We start from the raw sequence: 26,203 nt of genomic DNA, 5'->3' as shown, positions 1-26,203 counted from the left end.
AGCATTTATTGTCATTCCTCTTGGCCAAAGTCTAACAGAAGAATACCTTTCCGGTCCCAAAAAACCTTGGCCATGATATTCTGTGCTGAAGGTTCTTTTTTGAATTTTCGTGGTTTCCTCGGGGAGTTTGAATGATGCCACTCACTGGCTCGACGTTTATTCTCTGGAGTGTAGTGCGCAATCCACGTTTCATTACTGGTCACAATGTGACTCAAGAACTCGTCACCATCCTTGTGATTGCGCTCCAAAACGGACAAAGAATGTGCCATTCGCTATGTTTTGTAGTCTTGTGTCAACATTTTCGGCACCCATCTCGCACACATTTTTTTGTAGTGATGTTTGTCAGTAACAATGTGAAAAACTACTGATTTTGAAACTTGTGGAAATTTCTGATGCAGCTCGTCAGTAGTGAAGCGCCTGTTTTGGCGAATTGCCTCATCAGATTTTTGTGTCGAAGTCTTCATTCATGACTGTAGGCCGTCTAGGTCGTTCTTCACCATGAACATTTATACTTCCTTCATTAAACAGTTTACACCATTTACGTACATTTCCATCATTCATTACACCTGCCTCATAAACTTCAACAAGCTGCCGGTGAATTTCATCAGGGCAAACTCATTTTGCATGTAAGAACCGAATAACCGAGCATACTTCACGATCGGCGGGACTACTGATGACGTGGCGACAAACGAAGCAGTATAACCGTACAACCAACAGCGGCAGACGTGAAGCGTAACGGCGGCGTAGTGGGAAGCTGGCTGGAAGTGGCCCGGGCCATCTTGAACGAACGTCACGTGACAGGATGCGCGGACACGATGCGTCATCGGTTCTTTAAAAATGACCCTCGTGTTTACGTGTTCCGTAATTTCAACATCTTTCTTCGCTAAACATCGAATTACTTTAGTTCCTATTTTCTCAGTTTGGGCCTTCATGTGCCCTTCTACCCGCTCAGTGTGTTGTACTTACTTACTTTCCGTGTCCGGAACTAGACTTCAGACTTCCAAAAATCAGCAGCCAATATGGCCTTGTCATTTGCCTCCCATAAGTCATTCATTGTGCAGGGCTGGTCTAAATATGGACAGATAAGCAGGTGTTGAGGATCCTGGACAGAACCACACAGACAGAGAGTATTCTCATTCTCTTTTAGGAAACCCCATTGCTGCAGGTTTGTCTTGCACTTTGGCACTTCTACCCTCATACGGTTTAGGGTTCTCCAGACTGTGTGTGGTAGGTCTCCACCAGGCCCCAGTTCTTTTTATACATTTTTAGGGGGGTTTCTTAGGTCGATTTCCCACCTTTTCAAACGATCCTCTGCAGCCGACCCTTCAAGGGCTCGGGTACCTGACAGGAAACTCTTCCACGAACAAAGCCGCCGGTCAGCAGGCTGGTGTCCATATAAAGGGTGACTCATGTCCTTTTCTTGCTTGGTTTTTTCGGCTTCGGCAGCGATGTCACGTCGTATGTTGGGCGGTGCGATCCCATGATTAAGTACAGGGTTATTACAAATGATTGAAGCGATTTCACAGCTCTACAATAACTTTATTATTTGAGATATTTTCACAATGCTTTGCACACACATACAAAAACTCAAAAAGTATTTTTAGGTATTCACAAATGTTCGATATGTGCCCCTTTAGTGATTCGGCAGACATCAAGCCAATAATCAAGTTCCTCCCACACTCGGCGCCGCATGTCCCCATCAATGAGTTCGAAAGCAAGGTTGATATGAGCTTGCAGTTCTGGCACGTTTCTTGGTAGAGGAGGTTTAAACACTGAATCTTTCACATAACCCCACAGAAAGAAATCGCATGGGGTTAAGTCGGGAGAGCGTGGAGGCCATGACATGAATTGCTGATCATGATCCATCGGTTTTCCAATCTCCTGTTTAACAAATGCCGAACATCATGATGGAAGTGCGGTGGAGCACCATCCTGTTGAAAGATGAAGTCGGTGCTGTCGGTCTCCAGTTGTGGCATGAGCCAATTTTCCGCGGGCTACGCGTGAAACTTGCCCGCACGCGTTCAACCGTTTCTTCGCTCACTGCAGGCCGACCCGTTGATTTCCCCTTACAGAGGCATCCAGAAGCTTTAAACTGCGCATACCATCGCCGAATGGAGTTATCAGTTGGTGGATCTTTGTTGAACTTCGTCCTGAAGTGTCGTTGCACTGTTATGACTGACTGATGTGAGTGCATTTAAAGCACGACATACGCTTTCTCGGCTCCTGTCGCCATTTTGTCTCACTGCGCTCTCGAGCGCTCTGACGGCAGGAACCTGAAGTGCGGCTTCAGCTGAACAAAACTTTATGAGTTTTTCTACGTATCTGTAGTGTGTCGTGACCATATGTCAATGAATGGAGCTACAGTGAATTTATGAAATCGCTTCAATCATTTGTAATAGCCCTGTACATCTTGTGCACTGGGGTTGGCCTCAAGCATCCGGTAACAATCCGTGCCATTTCATTCACCGCGACATCAACTTTTCTCGCGCGTGTTGATGCAGACCATACTGGAGCGGCGTATTCCACGGCTGGCACACTGAGCGCAAGGGCTGAAGTTTTCAGGACTTTTGGGTTTGCAACCCAGGATCCGCTAGTTAGTTTCCTGATGATATTGTTTCTAGCTGAAACTTTTTCCCTTGTGGCATTACAATGATGTTTATAGGTCAGTGTGCGATCCAACGCGACACCAAGATATTTGGGCGTTTTACAATGCTCCAGACGTTCACCTCTACACATTACATTTAATTCACGATTTGCCTCCCTGTTCTTTAAAAGGAATGCACAGACCTGCGCCTTGGAAGGGTTCGGCCTTGGATGGTTTCTCATAATACTGGGAGAGAGCTTCCAAGGTACCGGTTAATTTGTTTGTTACCTTGGGCTGCAACTGCTGTGTCATCGGAATACATAAATTGGCGCGTGATGTTTGGCACTGGTTGGTCATTTGTATATATATTATACAGAGCTGGGCCAAGGACGCTTCCCTGAGGTAGGACATTCCTCTGATTTCTCCACCTGCGCTTCTTGTTCCGGAGACAGACGAAAAATCTCCTATTATGCAGGAAAGTACCTATCAGTGTTGTTATATAGTAATCTCTTGTCACATTATATACTTTCCTAAGGAGCCTCCGATGGTTTACAGTATCATATGCAGCTGAAAGGTCTATGAATGCCGTGATCTCCTTCCTCTCAAACCCATCCTCGATATGTTGGGTCAGGTTCAGGACTTGGCCGCAGCACGATTTGCCTGGTCGGAAACCTGTCTGCTGTGGGATGATCTGTTGTTCCAAGACACTTTCTATGCGACTTAGCGCCAAGCGTTCCAAGATCTTAAAACAGTGACATAAAAGAGACACAGGTCGAAAGTTTTTTGGATCATCAGAGTCATTTCCTAGTTTCAGAAGTGCAACCACTCGGGCTTTCCTCCACATCTTTGGAACATGGAGCCTGGAGCCTTTCTACACATGCGTTTATCAAATCTAGCAGCCACTGTAGGGTATTACTGCCAAAGTTTTTAATTTGCTCGACTCTAAGTTCATCGATACGAGGAGCTCTGTTAATCTTGAAGCTGGAAATGGCTGCAGTTAAGTTCTGACATTGTAAAAGGTGCCTTGAGGGGATGATTTTCCTCTGCCGGAGCACGTGCTAGTGGTTCCTGGTACTTTCTGCCGTGGGTTTTGCCATTCATAAGGAGTGTAGTGGCGATTTGGTCTGCTGTTACGTTAGTAAATTTATCATTTGACTTTGTGGCGTCACCGTTAAGGTTCTTTAACAGTTTCCAAGCCCGCCTACTGTTCACTTTCATGTCCAGGTTCTCCACGAGGTCACACCATTTGGCTTTGCGGCTCTCGGCTGTGACTGACATGAGTTCATCGCCTCCTAGAAGTGTTTCATCATCAAATGGGTCGTTATCGAAGAGCTTCTGGTATCATTCCAGTAGTGGCTTTGCGTCCTCAGACAGTCCCGTAATACACTCCTGGAAATTGAAATAAGAACACCGTGAATTCATTGTCCCACGAAGGGGAAACTTTATTGACACATTCCTGGGGTCAGATACATCACATGATCACACTGACAGAACCACAGGCACATAGACACAGGCAACAGAGCATGCACAATGTCGGCACTAGTACAGTGCATATCCACCTTTCGCAGCAATGCAGGCTGCTATTCTCCCATGGATACGATCGTAGAGATGCTGGATGTAGTCCTGTGGAACGGCTTGCCATGCCATTTCCACCTGGCGCCTCAGTTGGACCAGCGTTCGTGCTGGACGTGCAGACCGCGTGAGACGACGCTTCATCCAGTCCCAAACATGCTCAATGGGGGACAGATCCGGAGATCTTGCTGGCCAGGGTAGTTGACTTACACCTTCTAGAGCACGTTGGGTGGCACGGGATACATGCGGACGTGCATTGTCCTGTTGGAACAGCAAGTTCCCTTGCCGGTCTAGGAATGGTAGAACGATGGGTTCGATGACGGTTTGGATGTACCGTGCACTATTCAGTGTCCCCTCGCCGATCACCAGTGGTGTACGGCCAGTGTAGGAGATCGCTCCCCACACCATGATGCCGGGTGTTGGCCCTGTGTGCCTCGGTCGTATGCAGTCCTGATTGTGGCGCTCACCTGCACGGCGCCAAACACGCATACGACCATCATTGGCACCAAGGCAGAAGCGACTCTCATCGCTGAAGACGACACGTCTCCATTCGTCCCTCCATTCACGCCCGTCGCGACACCACTGGAGGCGGGCTGCACGATGTTGGGGCGTGAGTGGAAGACGGCCTAACGGTGTGCAGGACCGTAGTCCAGCTTCATGGAGACGGTTGCGAATGGTCCTCGCCGATACCCCAGGAGCAACAGTGTCCCTAATTTGCTGGGAAGTGGCGGTGCGGTCCCCTACGGCACTGCGTAGGATCCTACGGTCTTGGCGTGCATCCGTGCGTCGCTGCGGTCCGGTCCCAGGTCGACGGGCACGTGCACCTTCCGCCGACCACTGGCGACAACATCGATGTACTGTGGAGACCTCACGCCCCACGTGAGCAATTCGGCGGTACGTCCACCCGGCCTCCCGCATGCCCACTATACGCCCTCGCTCAAAGTCCGTCAACTGCACATACGGTTCACGTCCACGCTGTCGCGGCATGCTACCAGTGTTAAAGACTGCGATGGAGCTCCGTATGCCACTGCAAACTGGCTGACACTGACGGCGGCGGTGCACAAATGCTGCGCAGCTAGCGCCATTCGACGGCCAACACCGCGGTTCCTGGTGTGTCCGCTGTGCCGTGCGTGTGATCATTGCTTGTACAGCCCTCTCGCAGTGTCCGGAGCAAGTATGGTGGGTCTGACACACCGGTGTCAATGTGTTCTTTTTTCCATTTCCAGGAGTGTATACTGTGTACTGCAACCTCGCGGTATTGTTTTCCTAGACACCTTCTAAACAAGTTTGACAAAAGAGTCGTACATCTCAGGTTGAGGGGGGATTTTTGTTATTTCTACATCAATGAGCTCTCTAAATTTCTTCCAATTGTGTTGTTTCCTAGACACCTTCTGAACGAGTTTGACAAAAGCGTCCTACATCTCAGGTTGTGGGGGGATTGTTGTTATTTCTACATCAATGAGCTCTCTAAATTTCTTCCAAGTGTGTTGTAGAGACAGCTGGATTGATCTATCAGTGATCTGTACTTTAGTGTCCAGGGCATTTTGTGCCTCCTGACGTTTTTGTACCGCATCCGTGACCTTGTTTAATGCATCCGGTAGCCAACGATAAGCTTCCTTCATATCAGCTGCCTCAATTTGTATGGTTCCGAGCTGTTCATCTAGTTTTTGTAATAAAGCTTCATCACGCTTTATTAAAACTTCACTCGATTGAAGAGTGATGTTTTCATCGCGCAGTTTCTCTCTAGCCTCTAACTTCTCACCGCGTTCTTTTTCTTTAAGAGCTAATCTCTCTTCTCGTTTCCTTTCTTTAGTTACTAATTACTCTTCACGTATCCTTTCTTTAAGTACTAAATTCTCTTCATGTTCCCTTTCTTGACGGGCTAACTTCTCTCCCCGTTCCCTTTCCTTAAAGGCTAATGTTTCATTCATTCGCTTATCGCAGTCCTCCAGTTGTTGACTCAGCTTTGCTAAAAGAGCTTTGTCACGTTCCCTTTCTCTAAGTTCTAATTTCTGAAAAAATAATATGGAGAAATCATCGCCCAGCATTCCTACCGGTGATGGTTTAACTACTATTGGAATTGACCAACTTCCGCAGAGATCGGTGCTATTGATTTGTTGTAATGTGCTAACACATTGGTTTCGGGTTCACTGTGTATTAGCTGCTCCGATTCCGTTCCTGTCATGTTTTCTTGTGAAAATGGTTCGGCTCATTGACTGCTGGAAGTGAAACATGGACGATAAATAGTTTGGACAAGAAGAGAATAGAAGCTTTCGAAATGTGGTGCTACACAAGAATGCTGAAGATTAGATGGGTAGATCTCATAACTAATGAGGAAGTATTGGATAGGATTGGGGAGAAGAGAAGTTTGTGGCACAACTTGACCAGAAGAAGGGATCGGTTGGTAGGACATGTTCTGAGGCATCAAGATGTCACCAATTTAGTATTGGAGGGCAGCGTGGAGGGTAAAAATCCTAGAGGGAGACCAAGAGATGAATACAGATTCAGAAGGATGTAGGTTGCAGTAGGTACTGGGAGATGAAGAAGCTTGCACAGGATAGAGTAGCATGGCGAGCTGCATCAAAACAGTCTCAGGACTGAAGACCACAACAACAACAACATTGCCTGCCTTCACCTTGCCTTGTCAATTATCTAGAGATTCGAAATCAGACATTTCTGTTTTCTTTCTAGTACGGTTCATAATGTAAATAAGTGTTTCAGCACAGTTCATAATGTGAATAAATAGAAAATGTATCGTGCTAGCTGTAGCGTATAAATCCAGTCAACTGTTACGCAGTGAAAACGTAACTCAAGCTTTACCCGATTACAGCCTATTGCTATTGTACACTCAAGATACATTCAATACATCTAACACACAATAAATAAAAATGTGGTATGGGATATCACGGTAACTTCCCTGTCATCACAAAAACCGTAGGAACGCGCACTAGTTTCTTACCTTCTTTAGGTCCAGCGATAGATCCAGGTAGTTTGGAATTTAGTCTTGCACGGTAATATTTAGTTCCCTGTGGTACAATTTCTCTCACCAGTGCAAGGAATATCTCAACAGTTTTCCATTCAAGCTTAAGTTGATGAACATGTGGATGATGATGATGATGTTGTTTGGTTTGTTGGGCGCTCAACTGCGCGGTTATCAGCGCCCGTACAAATTCCCAACCTTTGCTCAGTCCAAACTCGCCACTTTCTTGAGTGATGATGAAATAGTGAGGACAACTCAACACCCAGTCATCTCGAGGCAGGTGAAAATCCGTGATCCCGCTGGGAATCGAACCCAGGAACCCGTGCTCGGGAATCGAAAACGCGGCCAGAGACCACGAGCTGCGGACTGAACTTGTGGAAAAAATATGCACAAATTAATTTCAAATACAATACAATAAATCTGTGTATTTTCTTTTTTGTTCCGTCAGTTCCCGTAGAAATCGAGTTCCACGTAGGGCGCCAATTATATGGTCTCTGGCTCTCTCTTTTTCTTCTGTATATTTGTTATTTTTGGAAACGTGGGTGAAAATATTTATAAATCATGACGTCGCGAATATTTCGCACACTCGTAGTAGTGGCTAAGATATACGCTAACAATCATCGATATTGCTGCATAGGCGAATACTTCTGACTGAAGGTACTAGATTGGATTGTAACAATTTACTTATGTTGTCAACACTAACACGGTTAGCTCAAAAATATACGTGGTTTGTTTAAAACTGTAATAGTTAATGACCGTTAAATAAATATTGTTGCAGAGAGAGACACGATATAATCAACTACAAAGCTGCACTATTATTCTCAATGTTACGTAAATTCTTTGTTAAACACTGATATTCTATACTGTTAATTATGACTTGAATAATATTTACAGCAGTCAAAATCAAGATTTTCGCCTTTCAGCGATTTACTCATAAGCAAGCCTGAGCCTTATATTATTACTTACTATCTTTGCGTTCGTTGTGTATATTTAATGAAAACGTTTCTGCAAAGATATTTTCCTTATGGCAAAAATATTTAAAGTATTTTTTTCCTGTTATCTTATGGGTAAAGCCAGAAAATCATGTGATTAATTATATTTCATGTAATGGCTGCCAATGCGTCATTAGGACAAAAGAATGACAGATGGCCATGATGAATTCTAGCGATAATTAATTATTTCCACTTAATTACATTCATATGGAGGAATCTAATGTCTACAAGGACAAATTCTTTTTAAGCGTATATTCTGAAAAAACTTACGTACAATTGACAAAATCGTGCGTTCAGGGGCAACCTCGCACAAAAGCGTCTAGTATGTTCGAGATCTGACATCAAGAGTGATCATTTTATTCATTCAGGTCTTTATCCCACAATTATGTAGAAACTCCATGACTTGATGTACTCATAGTCTTTATTATTTTTAGTATTTGTTACACAGAATTATATTTATTATTAATATTTTTATGTTCAAAACGCGTAAAGGTGGAGAGTTTTCTCATTCCAAAATACTATTTCATCATTGATAGCACATTTACATATATAAACACGCATAATTTTATTCGTTATTGACACAGTTCACTTGTGGTTTTCGTAAAATTTTACTATGTTTTTCAGACGGTTCTCTGGAAGCGTCTGCCAAAAAATTAAAGTCCGTGCCCCATAAACTAAAATGTATAACCTACCCGTAAATAACGTAACATTAATTACAACAGGTAAAAGCAGAAATTTAATGCTGTGTGTTGCACAACCACATGCAAAATAAGCAATTTTTTTCGAAGTGCAGTATTAAACAATATTATTAATATCGGTAAATGTCACTAAAAATTAAATACATTATAGTGATTGACACTCAATATCAATAATCATACGCTTATACTTTGAAAGGTCTCTGTTGGATTCCTTTCATGTTTAAGTTCTTAAATCTGTTGCCATTTATGGAATAAATTCCTCTTCTAAATGTACTGTGGCGTTTCTGACTATCTGGGAGGAGACTGAGCAGTGGAACGTGTTACTTTTACACATAAACAAGAACGATCTGTCACACTACTACACTTTAAAGCACAGTTTATATGTAATTCTTATATGTAATTCATGTCACACAGTCTCATACGGAACCTACATCCGCTTTCTTTTATATACTGTATATGATAAGATACTGTCATCCCCCCTTCCCTTTTGTGTGAGAGGATGAATGAGCATATGTATTTCTAGTTGCATGCTTGAGGGTAGCAGACAAGGCTGTCTGCTAGAGAACAGTAGGACCAACGTCGGAACAGGTAGCTACGCTTCCTAAAAGCAAAGAGGTTTCTATCCTTAGTATGGTCCTGTCCGTCCGTTGTCATGTTGGTATAGGAAGCTGCCCCTCTGGCCACTTCCGTTGGTCTTTGTGAGCCACCCCTCAGGAAGCACGCTCGGCAGTAGGAGTTGCAGTGTGGCCGTGGCGAGCGTCTGAAGTGGTAAGATCTCCGGCTAAGCGCGTGTCTGTTAAGTCCGTAGGACAATGGATTTCTTAAGTTCAGCCTAACTGAAAATTTAATCACCTTGATTTCAGGTTTAGCTCTAAAATATCTAATGCTATCTTAAAGTGCAGCGGAGTGTAATTCTCGTGTTAAATTCAGATTATTTTGCGGTAGTTGCTTTGTTACTACTTTGTGAGTAAAGTGGAACCACGTGTTGATCAGTAACTCTAACAAAGTTCATCAATCTTAAATCCGAATGTGCGTGAGATTATAACGTCTCGTCTTGAGAATATTTTTTTAATATAGCAACTTTTCTTTTTGCTTTTCTTTATGTTCAACCCACGTGGGGTGTACTTTGCGAGACCAGTACCACGTGCTTATATATCTGTTTGACCCATCAGGTTAATAGTAAGACGTTAGTAACCAGTTCAAGGTTTTTCTTTTGTCAATTGCTTTTCGATCTAATGTATTTTAATTATCAAAATTATTGTGGAGTTGTACGCTTTGTGTAAACCAAGTTGACCACGTGGAGCATGTGGTGTAATCATCAAAGTAGCCCTCAGCTATTCTTTTTGCGAAGACTTCACAAAGAGTTAATATGAATTTAGTATACCAGTGTGTGGTAATTACATGACGGACAGGATTCTGGTATGAACGTAATTTCTTTGGGTAAAAAACTGAATCTGTTGGTTGTGGTTAATTTCTTCTTGCTTATGTTTCAATGTTCTTCGTGTGTTATTTTATGAATGGAGTGTTGTATGCAGTTTCCCAAATCTTGGCTCCATATTTAATGTGTTCCGTAAGATTACAATCTCACATTCTTTGCAATCGTAAATAAGGCACCAGCTCAGTTATAACTCACGTATAATATGCTGAAATTTCAATGAACAATCTTAAAATAAATTTCCAAGTATAAACTGATTTCTTTCTTTTTATTTAAATTCTCCTTTTTATATATATATTTTACCGGTTTTGTATGACTATTAAAAGATTATCATTAGTGTTAGTCTGCTAAATATCTGATGAAACAGTTGCCCAGTAACCCACGGTTAATGTCCCCAGACAGATCACGGCTTTTAACCCACTTTCATTGTCAATTAGCACCGATATCAGCATACCGAAATTAAAGTAACAATATTACACATCAGCATACCAAATTAAAGTTACAATATTACAACTTGCATATATTGCTAAATGTACTTGTACTTATAAAACTCATTGTACTGACCTTGATCTCTAGTGAAACTGGACCATCCGACGTGCTTTCTGTGACGCGGAAGTACTGCTGATTTCATTCACATCTATGGAACTAAATAGAGTCCGATTAAAATTATTTGTTAGTTGGCGTCTGTCACTTGGCGCTACAGTGTTGCCACATCAGCTGACGGTTACAGCGATCCACAAAGACAGCGCGTCACTTCACAAATGCATGTGGCCAACTACAAATACTAGTCTAAGCGCACGTATGTGTGAAGCCAGCAATTTTATGTTGATTATCGGCCGATACGAACGCGTGCTTTGTTAATGATTTTGTCAAACGTCTTTGATTAAGTTACTTCACTGGAACTATTAGACGATCCATTTGGGGTTAGATGCCGAACACTTAGCAACAGCATATGTTGGTGGCGAATACACTGCTTGTAAAGAAAGAGAAATGGAAACGATAGTGGGTGAAACCGTGGATAGAGGAGAAGCTCGAAATGTTCACCAGAATTAACTACATGCGCTACAGAGCCAGCACATGTAAAACAGCGGAAGTTATTTGCGAATGGGCGAAGATACGTTTCAGTTTGCTCTCATAAAAGTGCCCCTTCGTATTTGCATACACAATACTCATTTAAGAAATGCCATTTCTTAATATCATTCATAATCGATAGTTTTGTAAAGCCTGAAACTAGGTAATTCATAATTTCAATAATGAAGCTCCGCGCTAGTTAATCACCTAATAAGTAATCCATGAACGTTAAGTCAGGTTATTTAGAGTGCAAACGAATACATTTATTTCACTTATGGACACTTTGCCTAGGCACGTCAACACCAACATTGGAATACTGATAACTGGAAAGATGTTGCCTGATCGGTCCAGTCTCGTCCCAAATTGTATCGAGCGGATGGATGTGTACGGATACGGAGACAGACTCACGAATCCACGGACACTGCATATCAGCAGGGGACTGTTCAAGCTGGTAGAGCCTCTGTAATGGTATGGGGCATGTGCAGTTAGAGTGATGTGGGACCCTTGATACGTCTAGATACGACTCTGACAGGTGAAACGTACGTAAGCATGCTATCTGATCACCTACATCCATTCATGCCCATTGTGCATTCCGACGGACTTTGCCAATTCCAACAGGGCAATGTGACACCTCACACATACAGAATTTCTACAGATTGGCTCCAGGAATACTCTTCTGAGTTTATAAGACTTCCCCTGCCCACCAAACTCCCCAGACAAGAACATTATGGAGCATATCTGGGATGCCTGGCAATGTGCTGTTCAGAAAAGATCTTCATCGGCTCGTACTCTTACGGATTTATGGACAGCCCTGCAGCATTCGAGGTGTTAGTTCCCTTCGGCACTACTTCAGACATTAGGCGAGTCTACGACACGTCTTGTTGCGGCACTTCTGCGTGCTTGCTGGGGCCCTGCACGATATGAGGCAGGTGTACCAGTTTCTTTGGCTCTTCAGTGTAAGATAGCACAAAATGTCGTTATGAAAAGGAAGGAAAGCAAGGCTATTCTAGGAAATGCTATTTCATCTCCTCATAAAAAGATCATATATTATTAAATCGTTTTAATGTTTTTGTAACAATCGGACGTAAGCCACTTAAGGGGCTCCGGAAAGGCTCAAAATCATGAAAAGTTCAATTTTTACTTTTTTGCGTTTTCTGAATCTGCAGACTATTACCTTTTATTAGATATATAATTTATTCAATTCCGAAGACTACAACTATTTTTCAATTTTTTTTTTGAAATGTGTTCTACATGGGCGTGACCCACTGTGGCGCTGTTAAACTGCTGTCAAATGGTGTTATTATTAACGTCCGTGTTCATCAGGTACATTTTAGTGATGTGAGATAAAGTATGTGTTGTGGCTAACCTGTGATGGTTCAATATATATCGCTGGTGTGATTGTCGATTGTTTCATGTTTATTTACTCTGTCGTTATCTCGAAAATATTCGTAATTAATTCTGTTTCTTGAGTCTCTGTTTTGTTGAAGTATAATAATGAGTAAAAGTAAAGTTATTAGAAATCCTCTGACGGCTTTTAAGAAAAGGAGAAATGTTGGAAAGCCAAAGGTATGTGATATTACTGTAAATAATAACATTCTAACATGGTACGAGCGATGCTTCCTTTAGACAAGGAACGTCTTCGGGCTGCAGACAGGGCTGTAAAGAGTCTAGAAATACAAGCAAGAGTAAACAGGAGGAGGAACAAGAGGAAGCTGGAGGAGGAGTTTGCAGAGGATGAAGATAATCCATACTATGGACCTGGAATGCACTAAAAAGTTAATCCAATCTTTGTCGCTCGATTCCCAAAACTTTTATTTTCTCATACTAATTACATGTTTTCTAAGGATCTTCCAAACATATTTGTTTCAAACTTTCAGTATGTTACACAGTACCTTCTGCATAATTTAACACAGCCTTTTTCCAAAAAAACTGTATATTTTTGAATATACACTCCTGGAAATTGAAATAAGAACACCGTGAATTCATTGTCCCAGGAAGGGGAAACTTTAATGACACATTCCTGGGGTCAGATACATCACATGATCACACTGACAGAACCACAGGCACATAGACACAGGCAACAGAGCATGCACAATGTCGGCACTAGTACAGTGTATATCCACCTTTCGCAGCAATGCAGGCTGCTATTCTCCCATGGAGACGATCGTAGAGATGCTGGATGTAGTCCTGTGGAACGGCTTGCCATGACATTTCCACCTGGCGCCTCAGTTGGACCAGCGTTCGTGCTGGACGTGCAAACCGCGTGAGACGACGCTTCATCCAGTCCCAAACATGCTCAATGGGGGACAGATCCGGAGATCTTGCTGGCCAGGGTAGTTGACTTACACCTTCTAGAGCACGTTGGGTGGCACGGGATACATGCGGACGTGCATTGTCCTGTTGGAACAGCAAGTTCCCTTGCCGGTCTAGGAATGGTAGAACGATGGGTTCGATGACGGTTTGGATGTACCGTGCACTATTCAGTGTCCCCTCGACGATCACCAGTGGTGTACGGCCAGTGTAGGAGATCGCTCCCCACACCATGATGCCGGGTGTTGGCCCTGTGTGCCTCGGTCGTATGCAGTACTGATTGTGGCGCTCACCTGCACGGCGCCAAACACGCATACGACCATCATTGGCACCAAGGCAGAAGCGACTCTCATCGCTGAAGACGACACGTCTCCATTCGTCCCTCCATTCACGCCTGTCGCGACACCACTGGAGGCGGGCTGCACGATGTTGGGTCGTGAGCGGAAGACGGCCTAATGGTGTGCGGGACCGTAGCCCAGCTTCATGGAGACAGTTGCGAATGGTCCTCGCCGATACCCCAGGAGCAACAGGGTCCCTAATTTGCTGGGAAGTGGCGGTGCGGTCCCCTACGGCACTGCGTAGAATCCTACGGTCTTGGCGTGCATCCGTGCGTCGCTGCTGTCCGGTCCCAGGTCGACGGGCACGTGCACCTTCCGCCGACCACTGGCGACAACATCGATGTACTGTGGAGACCTCACGCCCCACGTGTTGAGCAATTCGGTGGTACGTCCACCCGGCCTACCGCATGCCCACTATACGCCCTCGCTCAAAGTCCGTCAACTGCACATACGGTTCACGTCCACGCTGTCGCGGCATGCTACCAGTGTTAAAGACTGCGATGGAGCTCCGTATGCCACGGAAAACTGGCTGACACTGACGGCGGCGATGCACAAATGCTGCGCAGATAGCGCCATTCGACGGCCAACACCGCGGTTCCTGGTGTGTCTGCTGTGCCGTGCGTGTGATCATTGCTTGTACAGCCCTCTCGCAGTGTCCAGAGCAAGTATGGTGGGTCTGACACACCGGTGTCAATGTGTTCTTTTTTCCATTTCCAGGAGTGTATAAATAAAAAATTGCAAAAAAATGTTGTGAATTTTCATTACAATTGAAAAAAAATCATCTTTAATAACTGAACTAAAATTTTGTAAAATCCCTGTGTTAAGTTGTAGCCCATATTCCAATAAATAATCTGTAAAAAGTTCAACTTCCTACCTCAAACATTGCAAGTATAGGGCGTTCCGGAGCCCCTTAATAATATCAGCGCAGGCCGAGATGGTAGAAGGGGGCGGGGGGCAGAGATTGGAAAATAAAAAAAGTATGATTTTTTTTTCAGTGATGGTGCGATACTTTTGTTTTTGGCTGAATGATCTTTTTGCAGTGGTTTCCTAACAACAATGGTGCGGGTGCTGGTTATAGAGTCTCGTGAAGGATACGTGCGGAAAGAGCTTTGTGTGCGCCTGGCCGGGTTAGGCCGGGAGACCGCTCTGGCGTAATCAGTCCGCCGGAAGCTGCGCTATCTCTCTGCAGAGGCTGCACTTTCGGTAGCAGAAGCTCGCTGCAGTAGCCGACGGTGACTACAGGGCTGCTGTACAGTATTAATTAGCTTTCAGAGTTCCATATTTTCTAACGTATTCATCATCATAATCATCATCAGTTATCTGCTATATTAGTAGGTCCTTTGCCTCTCCATTTTCTGCGATCGATTGCTTCCTTCTTAAGGCTGCTGTTTGTTGTACCGTCCATCATGTCATCCAGTATCTGGAATCTCTTCCTTCCTCGCTTCCTTTTCCCTTCTACATAACCTTCTAAACTGTTTTTATCAGTCCTTCATTCTTTCTTAATATATGCCCAATCCAATTTCTTTTTCTTCTCTTTATTACATCTAGTAACTGTCTTTTCTCTCCCACTCTTCTCAGTACCTCTTCATTTTTTACACTGTCCATGCAACTTATTCTTTCCATCCTCCGCCATGTCCAGATCTCAAAAGCCTCCAGTCTTTCTCTGTCTTTCTTCCTCATAGCCTATGTTTCAGCGCCATATAGAAGAACACCCCATACAAGACATTTTATGAGTCTCTTCCTGAGTTCTCTGTCCAGACCGCTGCAGAAAATTCTCCTTTTCTTATAAAACGACTCTTTTGCCATTGCTGTCCTTGTTTTAATTTCTGTGGTGCACTTCCAGTCGGTGTCTATCCTGCTTCCAAGATACTTAAAATTTTGCACCTGTTCTAGTATTTCTCCATTCAGCATAATCTTTATTTCCTATTTCCTCCTAGTGCCAATACTTTTGTTTTATTTGTGTTAATTTTCGTTCCATATTTTTTCAGTTAGTTTCAATGGTGTCCACCAAATCCTGTAGTTCTTTTTCCCCTGTGGCTAGAAGGAGCATGTCATCAGCAAAACCTCAAACACCCTACTCTTCTTCCTCATATTTCTACGCCTTTGTCATCTAATGAGTATTGGTCAATCATATTTTCCAAGTAGAGGTTGAAAAGAGTAGGTGATAGACAGCATCCTTGTCTTACTCCTTTTCCTAGTCCGATCGAGTTTGTACTTTCTCCTCTCACTTTAATTGAAACTTTTTGGTTAGGATATAATGAGTTTACAAATCTTCTGGCTTACCAGTCCACTCTCTTTTCCCTCATTGTAGTCGCCAGCTTGTCCCAAACCACACTGTCAAATGCCTTTTCTAGATCGATGAAGCACATATATAGGTCTCTTCCTTTTTCAATAAACCTTTCTCCCACGATTCGTAGGAGCCCTATTGCATCTCTGGTGCCAGTATCCCGTCTAAAGCCAAACTGCTCCTCGCCAAGATTCTCCTCCACTACTTTTTCAAGTCTCTTATTAATTATTCTTAACAACACTTTGGCAGCATGTGAAATGAGGCTGATTGTCCTGTGCTCGCTGCATTTCTTCGTTCCTTGTTCTTTCAGAAATGGAATCATTACTGTTGTCAGAAAGTCCTCAGGCCATTCACAACTGTCATATATTTTATTACATAATCTCAATATTTCTCTTATTCCATATTGGTTCAAGCGTTTTAATGTTTCTCCCGGTATCGTATCTGTACCTACCGCTTTGCCATTTTTCATTGCAGCTATGGCAGACTTTACTTCTTCCATTATAATGGTTGGCCCTTTCTCGTCATCACTTACACTGTTGTGTGATTCAAGTTCTAGATATTCTTCCCATCTCTGGAGGACATCGTCACGATCTTTGTACACTACCTCTTCGTCTTTACTCAAAATTTCCACAGTAGCACTTCCTGCTCTGTTTTGTTTCCATGTCATAGTCTTTGCTCTATTGTATAGTAAGTCGTATCTTCCCTTGTATTAACGTATTACTTGCACAAATTTGACTGATGCACGAACAGAACCGCAAACTACCTAGTCTGCATTATGCCCATTGTGCATGGCGCCGGAATAGTAAAGTTTTAAATTCTGAATGCAGTTGGGCAACCGATCATAACGTCTCTCAAGACTTGTTCAACATCTACGTAAACATGTGTTCTCCTACGAACAGCGTAGATAATGAGCTCGAGTGGCCTCAGACGGGAACCGCCATCTGCGTCACGTTATTTAAGAGTTTGAGTTTGAACTCAGTGTTTCTTGTAAGTTTCTTCCCTTTAGTTGTGAGCAAATTTCTGTTACGTGGATCAGACGATTCTCGTCTACTGCAGTGGCGGTGTCTCTCGCTCACTCTGCTAGCGATGAGATGCTCAAACAACTCTACACTTTCCCGTCAGCTGTAGAGGAGGTTGCTGGGGGTTGATGTAGTCCCGTGGTTCCCCCTGGCAATACACGTATGTCAGAAGCACACTAAATTCAAGACTACAGGCCCCTGTGAACCATAAAACAATTTGTCAGACTTCATATGTTTGACAAATTATTTGGCAGTGCCTGCTTTGCTTGATGTGATTGTCAAGCATGTGTTGTGAGAGACATTTTGCTTCACGACCAGTTTGACGCATCTGGCTACTATCTGTAACTTTCAGATATCTGGAAAGTGGAGCAGATTTCTAAGGTTTAAAGTTGATATCCTGCGTTGCACCTTGAAAACACTTCGCAACACGAAACAGTGTGATAGCTGCTTCAAGAGAGGCTAAATTTGACGAATTTGGTTAGTGTCCGTGTTCATTTGGATTGCAAACAGCGCATTTGACAAAGAAGTTTGATCGTTTACGTGGCCCTTACCATTTTCGTATGGAATTTGAACTCATGATAATTCTAAGTTCGTTTTTGTTGCCTGGTCTAAATGAGGAACAGCGTGTGACGTGACTGACTGACAAGAATCTCCCGCAGAACAGATTTTTGAACTTAATTTTCTAATGTATGATTTAGAAAGGACTGAAAATGGAATATGTAAAATCCGAATGCCGCCAAGCACTTCGGGAGTGCAACAAAAACACCAGTATTAAGTAATACTATCTGACGATTTAGCTGCCGTGAAAGCAGCAACTGTGCCGACTGGGTCTTTATCCTACATCAGCTGCAGTAAAATGTGTACTTCTGAACTAAATAATTTATTGTCACGAGACGATGCTCTGGGTGTCCAGTTCAGCCGCGGATTCAATTTATGGGCTAAATGTTCCAGTTACTGACATAGTAGTCTTCGACATGTACTGCAAGCTACGATTATGTACTAATCGGATCTTGATTTCGATTTTACGCCCCGTCAACGATGAGGTCATTAGAAACCCGGAGCACGGGCCAGGCGTGAACAAGAATGTGTCACAAGTACGAGGGCAGTTCAATAAGTAATGCAACACATTTTTTTTCTCGGCCAATTTTGGTTGAAAAAACCGGAAATTTCTTGTGGAATATTTTCAGACATTCCCGCTTCGTCTCGTATAGTTTCATTGACTTCCGACAGGTGGCAGCGCTGTACGGAGCTGTTAAAATGGCGTCTGTAACGGATGTGCGTTGCAAACAACGGGCAGTGATCGAGTTTCTTTTGGCGGAAAACCAGGGCATCTCAGATATTCATAGGCGCTTGCAGAATGTCTACGGTGATCTGGCAGTGGACAAAAGCACGGTGAGTCGTTGGGCAAAGCGTGTGTCATCATCGCCGCAAGGTCAAGCAAGACTGTCTGATCTCCCGCGTGCGGGCCGGCCGTGCACAGCTGTGACTCATGGCGGAGCGTGCGAACACACTCGTTCGAGATGATCGACGGATCACCATCAAACAACTCAGTGCTCAACTTGACATCTCTGTTGGTAGTGCTGTCACAATTGTTCACCAGTTGGGATATTCAAAGGTTTGTTCCCGCTGGGTCCCTCGTTGTCTAACCGAACACCATAAAGAGCAAAGGAGAACCATCTGTGCGGAATTGCTTGCTCGTCATGTGGCTGAGGGTGACAATTTCTTGTCAAAGATTGTTACAGGCGATGAAACATGGGTTTATCACTTCGAACCTGAAACAAAACGGCAATCAATGGAGTGGCGCCACACCCACTCCCCTACCAAGAAAAAGTTTAAAGCCATACCCTCAGCCGGTAAAGTCACGGTTACAGTCTTCTGGGACGCTGAAGGGGTTATTCTGTTCGATGTCCTTCCCCATGGTCAAACGATCAACTCTGAAGTGTATTGTGTTACTCTTCAGAAATTGAAGAAACGACTTCAGCGTGTTCGTAGGCACAAAAATCTGAACGAACTTCTCCTTCTTCATGACAACGCAAGACCTCACACAAGTCTTCGCACCCGAGAGGAGCTCACAAAACTTCAGTGGACTGTTCTTCCTCATGCACCCGACAGCCCCGATCTCGCACCGTCGGATTTCCATATGTTTGGCCCAATGAAGGACGCAATCCGTGGGAGGCACTACGCGGATGATGAAGAAGTTATTGATGCAGTACGACGTTGGCTCCGACATCGACCAGTGGAATGGTACCGTGCAGGCATACAGGCCCTCATTTCAAGGTGGCGTAAGGCCGTAGCATTGAATGGAGATTACGTTGAAAAATAGTGTTGTGTAGCTAAAAGATTGGGGAATAACCTGGTGTATTTCAATGCTGAATAAAACAACCCCTGTTTCAGAAAAAAAAGTGTTGCATTACTTATTGAACTGCCCTCGTATTTGGGGTTGTTTAACATCCCGGACCGACACTCCAAACCAAAACAAAAAAAATACTTAATGTTCTGGAATAGCGACGGGATGTTAAACGATCTCATGGCATCGGCAGCTACTGTAAACCCTCTTAAATACGGATATTAAATTAATGATTTATTTATTTATTTACTTAGCGTATGGCTCATAACATCACAGTAAAAATTACAGAAACAGCACCATTTAAAAAAATCGCATATGTATAAACAGAACAATAAATAAGTTTGTATATAAGGACACCACCAATTGTAAGTTTACACTCACAAAAGAACAATCACAAACAAACGTCCAGCTTAGATAATATATAGTCGATTGCCTCTTGGGTCGCCATTAGGAAATCCTGTGTGTCACCCTCATATGCCCTTAGTGGGCATTCCTGCACGATGTGTTTGATCGTCTGTCTCTCAGCGCCACAGTCGCAAGCGGCCGAAGGAAGTTTACCCCATCTGTGTAAGGAGTCGGCGCATCTCCCACAGTTGGTTCTGATGCGATTAAGAGTTGACCAAACTTTGCGAGGGCAATCTAATCCTTTTGGTTTACTAAAGATCCATGGCATACTGTGGCAGTTTACTGCTGTTCTGCTCTCCCATTCCTCTTTCCATCGGTCATTTATTTTAAAGTTGGTTTGATGCAGCGCCTGTGCGGTCTTTAGTGGAGGATGCCTAGACCGGAGTCGGTTTCCTTGGATGTCGTGAATATCTTCATTGATTTGTAATTGAGGGTTGTTCATTATTTTTTGAAATTCTCTAACCAGAGCGTGTTCTCGGCGCAGGTTAGGAGGGGCTATGTTACTGAGAACGGGCAGTCACACTGTAGGAGTTGGCCTGATCGTGCCTGATATACTAGGCATTGTTGCATTAAGTTGGCTATCTACCACGTGTGTGTGTTTGCTGTCGAGCCACACTGGGGCACAGTATTCTGTCACTGGATACACCAAGCCAAGTGCGGATGTTCTTAAGGTGGATGCTGTGGAGCCCCAAGTGGTGCCACAGAGCTTCTGCAATATGTTGTTGCGTGTTTTAAGTTTCGCTCGTCAGGTGTTCTTTGAATGTTAGTGTCCTATCTAGGGTAACCCCAAGGTACTTGTGGGGGGGGGGGGGGGGGTGTTTGTTGTGATTTAGTATTTTCCCGTCTAGATATACATGTAGTTCTCTGTTGGCCATTTTGTTGTTCAAATGGAAGGCAGATAATTCCGTCTTTGTAGCACTAGGTTGTAGCCTCCATTTTCTAAAGTACTTGCTGAAAATCCCTAGGTCACTCGTAAGGACATATTTCTGTGGGCTGTTGCCAGAGCCCAGCCGTCAGCATAACCAAATTTGCGCGAACTGGTTGCGGGCATGTCAGCGATGTAAAGGCTGAAAAGAAGGGGCGCAAGGACAGAGCCTTGTGGGAGTCCATTATTGAGTTTACTTCTCTCATTCCCCATTATTAATTGGAAGGTTCTATTTGACAACATATCGTCAATGAGGTTGGTTATCTTCTTGCAGGGGACGGCACAGATTAATTTGTACATGAGTCCCTGTTCCCAAACTATATCATAGGCTGCTGTTAGGTCTATGAATGCTGCAGCTACTTTATGTTTCTTCTGCAACTCCGCCTCTATATATGTTGCCAGTGATAGGACTTGATCTGTACAGCAGCGATAGGGACGGAATCTTGCTTGTTCGACAGGGATTTTCTTTTTAGTGTAGTTTGGCCTATTCTGTTGAGGAGCAGTCTTTCTAGTAATTTATAGACCATACTGAGAAGGGCAATGGGGCGGTAACTCTCTGGTCTATCGCCTGGATTACCAGGTTTAAGGACTGCGGTGATCTTTGCTCGTTTAAGTGGGGGAGGAATGTTACCCACTTGGAGAATGTCCGTAAAGAACTTATTTAGCCAGCCATTGTTTTGTGTAGGCTCCGACATGTATGAGGAACTCAGGGTGGATACCATCGAAACCCGGAGCTTTTCCTGGTGTAACCTTCTTCAGGGCATTGGTAACCACCTCGATACGAATATCTGATGAATACTCTTGAGTCTATTTCACGGGTCCTTTTTAATGTTTTTAAGTCCTTCTTCACTTTTGTTGTGTGCTTTCTATCTCGTGGGGCTCTAGACGCAGAAACTATAAGGGATGCAACCTTGTTGGGAGATATTTCGTCCTTTCTATGTTCAGTTGGATTTGCGCCTCCAGGTTTACGCAGTAGGGACCAGGCTTGTGGGCTTGACTTTGAAAAGTCTAGATTTTCAACAGTATTCTGCCACTGTTGCCGTCTAATAAAGTCGATGTTATGTAATAGTTCATCCGCTATTTCCCGGTCCCCATTCTTGAGGAACTCCACGTACAGGTCATCGCATATCCCAGTCCAACCGAGAATGTATTTTTTGCGGTACCCTCTTGGGATCGCTGTTTTCGCAGAGCTAATGACCGCTTCCACAAACCTCTCATAGCTCTTGCTGGTTGGAGGGATCCAGCTCAAGGTATAATCAAGTTGTTCAGAGAATTTTGTCCAGTCAGCTTTTGTAAAATTCCACCTTGGTCGAGGGTAATACCTTATTATCGGGATGGATATACCGATATTAATAAGCACAGGGCGATGCTGGCTATGGGGGAAGTCCGTCAGGAACCTTCTAGACGCTGTCAGTGGTTTATCGTTTGTATCCCTCGAAACAAAGCACAGATCCGCAGTTCCATGCGGCTGATCTGAATGTCCCTCGGTCCTTGGCATCGAAGACCAGATATGTATTTTGTTCCTCGGACCAATCGACGAGCATGTCTCCATTGCTATCATTCGTACTGTATTTCCACATTTCGTGGTGACTATTATAGACCCCAACGTATACTCTTGGGTGTGGGTGGATCTTTATCACTTCAGCCGGCCATGTAATAGCAGGAGGTTTATAGATGTTAGTTACTGTAACTTCTCCTATTTTGATGACAACTTCATGGATGTCATTTGCAATGGAGGCTTCAACTAGAAAGGCGTCCTCTATGTCCCCACGCACACATGTCGCAACGCCATAGTGTCTGTCATACGTGGCTCCAAGTAGATCATATCCCGGTATCCTTCCTCTAGCTTCAAGTTGGGCTCTATTTTCAGCATGAGTTTCCTGTATGGCTACCAGGTCAATGTCGTTATCGTGTAAAATTCTCTGCAAGACTTGACATTTTGCTCTGCTTATGACCTCTATGTTGAAATGGCAGATTCGGATGCATGGCCCGAGATCCTTAGTCATTATTAATGATAATTCAGCAGAATAAACACCTGTGTATAAAAGCAAAGTAAAACTCCGAATTCTGCCGACCGACAAAATGTCATCTTCTGCCAATGGCATCATTGGATACGATATTGATGCGGCGTGATGTTAGCACATCGCTCACCAGGCCATCGTCGGCTTTCTTGATCTTGATGCCGCTACTTCTCACTCACGTAGATCCTCAATTCGCACAACGAGGCTGAGTGGAGCCCGCTTCACAAAAAGGACATAGAGACACCCACAAAACTCTCGCAGTCCGGGCAGACAGCGAGAGAATGATTAGACCCAGACAGAGAACACAGAACTTGAGAAACAGACGACATTTTAAAGCTGGAAGAAAATATACGCCTTTCAAGGCTAGAAAACACAGACACCTTATGCCGCGCGGGATAGCCGTGCGGTCTGAGGCACCTAGCCACGGTTCGCGCGGCTACCTCAGTCGGAGGTTCGAGTCCTCCCTCGGGCATGGGCGCGTGTGTTGTCCTTAGCGTAATTTAGTTTTAGATTAAATAGTGTGTAAGCCTAGGGACCGATGACCTTAGCAGTTCGGTCCCATAGGAACTTACCGCAAAAAAGACACATTCCAAACAGCCCTGCGACTTGTGACTAGAACTGGCAACTCAAAAGGTGCAACAATCTGCTATCCGACGACCGAGCAGACTGATAGAGTTTTGATGAAATCAGCTAATACACCGATAGACATTTAAGAGCTGACTGCACTACTACACGAAGTCTGCACTAGAAGGGGCGAAAAATTCATTCTAGAAAATGTATACAAAGACCTTGCGAGGGCTCACGGAGGAGTGTACTTCGATTACAATGAAGAGAGATCTAAATGTTTTGCACATAGCCGACGTCCATGAAACTCTTACAACTGAATGCAAGCAACCAGACACTAGTTAGTGTGGAGGTACCTAAACCAGTAGATGAAGTGCATGCGGACGTGGTCGGCTTGCAGGAACCCTACGCCAGGAACGGCAAACAAGTAGGTTTTGACCATAGAAAATCATGGTAAGAGGTATATGCAATGCGAAGGCTGCGATCGTTGTCACAAATCGAAACTTTACAGTTACACAGGCAGCTCATCTATGTACTGAACATCTCGCAACAGTGGAAATACGCAACAGTGGAAACAGTGCAAGAAGTGGATTGTTGCGACGTTATTCGCGCAGTACTTGCACGACATTGAACCATATCTCAGTTACATCAGAGATGTTGTCGAATATGTCAATAACAGAAAGTTATTAATAGTTGCAGACGTAAATGCTAGATAGACTATATGGCACTCTGACACAACGGACGACCGGGGTCACCAAGTCGCTGAGGTGCCGAATGAATACAACCTGTACACCAATAACAGTCCGAATCAGCCACCCACCTACATAGCGCCATCGGGAGCCAGCAGCAGGACTGATATAAGAATTGCAAATGCAAATGCACTGCCACTTATGACGGGGTGGGAGGTTATGAATGGCGATACTCACAGCGACCACAAAGCTATCATCGTGAACATAGATACACAGATGTACACATGTACACCGGAGAGACATCAGCGACTGTTATTTCATAAGGTGGACTGGGCAAAACTAAGACAGATGGTTGAGGCCCTCCCCCTACAGGCAGTTCAGGGGTCAGTGTATTATAAAACACACTTTATTTTGACTGACTAACCGCAAAAAAGCACAGAGCGCTGCCATTCCGACCGCTGACACGGTACGAAAGTTAAACATACAGGAGTAGTTTGAAAAGTTGTCGGAACGGAAAAGAAAAAAAGTACGTGCATCATTGAAACTTTTTTTAATTTTGAAATGTAGTCTCCTTGTAGATTAATGCACTTGGTTCAACGATGTTCCAGTGTCCTGATCCCATCTCGAAAGTGAGTTTCCTCCAGGCCTGCAAAATAGTTGTCAACTCCGGCTATCAATTCTTTGTTGGAAGTGAATCTTCGTTCACCAAGAAAAATTTTCAGTTTTGGAAAGAGGTGGAAATCTGACGGAGCCATATCGGGTGAATAAGGTTGGTGTGGCAACAATTCATGTAATTTTCCCTTGGCGACGGTAGATGTGGGCGGGCGCGCATTGTCTTGATGGAAGATGACTTTCTTCCTTGCTAAACCTGGCCATTTTTTCGTTTATCGTTTCTTGCAATTTGTCCACTAGCATAGTATTCTCCACTAATTGTTTGCGCAGTGGGGAGATAATCTACAAACAGAATCCCCTTCGCATCCCAGAACACTGATGCCATGATCTTCTCCTCTGAAGGAATTGTCTTTGCTTCCTTTGGTGACGGAGAATCGGCATGTTTCCACTGCTTTGACTGTTGTTTTGTTTCTGGGGTATATTAGTGCACCCAAGTTTCATCTGTGGTCACAAACCGGCGCAGAAAATCTTGTTCGTTTCTCCTGAAACGGGCCAAACATCCTTCCGATGCGTTTTTGGTCCAGCGTCAAGAGTTGTGGCACCTATCCTGCAGATACTTTTTGCATTTCTAATTTTTCAGTTAAAATGTGTTATACCCTTTCAGATGACATCTGGCAAGCTTGAGCAATGTCACGCACTTTCAATCAGCGATCCTCCATGATCATTTTGTGCACTTTTGCAATGATTTCTGGAGTAGTGACACATCTTGGCCGACCACAGCGCGGAACGTAATCTAAGCTCTCCCATTCAAATTCATCTGTCCACTTGGCAACAGTTGAATATGAAGGAGCAGAGTCCCCCATTATATTCTGGAAATCGGCACGAATGACCTTTGCTTTCATACATTTCTTTACGAAGTACTTAATCACTGCTCGAATCTCGAGCTTTTCCATCGTCGCAAATCACTACGCGGAACAACAACAGAGCCAAATCATCGCTGCAGCTCTCTTCCAAGAGCACCGACGTGTCCGGCCCCTGTGACCGAGAAAAAAAAATAGCAGTTCTAGGCGCTTCAGTCCGGAACCGCGCTGCTGCCCCGGTTGCTGGTTCGAATCCTGCCTCGGGCATGGATGTGTCTGGTGTCCTTAGGTTAGTTAAGTTTAAGTAGTTCTAAGTCTATGGGACTGATGACCTCAGATGTTAAGTTCCCTAGTGCTTAGAGCAATTTTTTGAGCACTGACGTGGCACGTGTTTACAGGCAACAGTCCAATGCATATCATGTGAACAACTCGTTGCGCCAGCGCTGACCTCTCGTGGCGATTCCCAGAACTTTTCAAACCACCCTCGTACCATG

This window comes from Schistocerca cancellata, chromosome 2, assembly GCF_023864275.1.
Source record: "Schistocerca cancellata isolate TAMUIC-IGC-003103 chromosome 2, iqSchCanc2.1, whole genome shotgun sequence".
NCBI classification, from domain to species: domain Eukaryota; kingdom Metazoa; phylum Arthropoda; class Insecta; order Orthoptera; family Acrididae; genus Schistocerca; species Schistocerca cancellata.
This window is presented reverse-complemented; position numbering follows the sequence as displayed.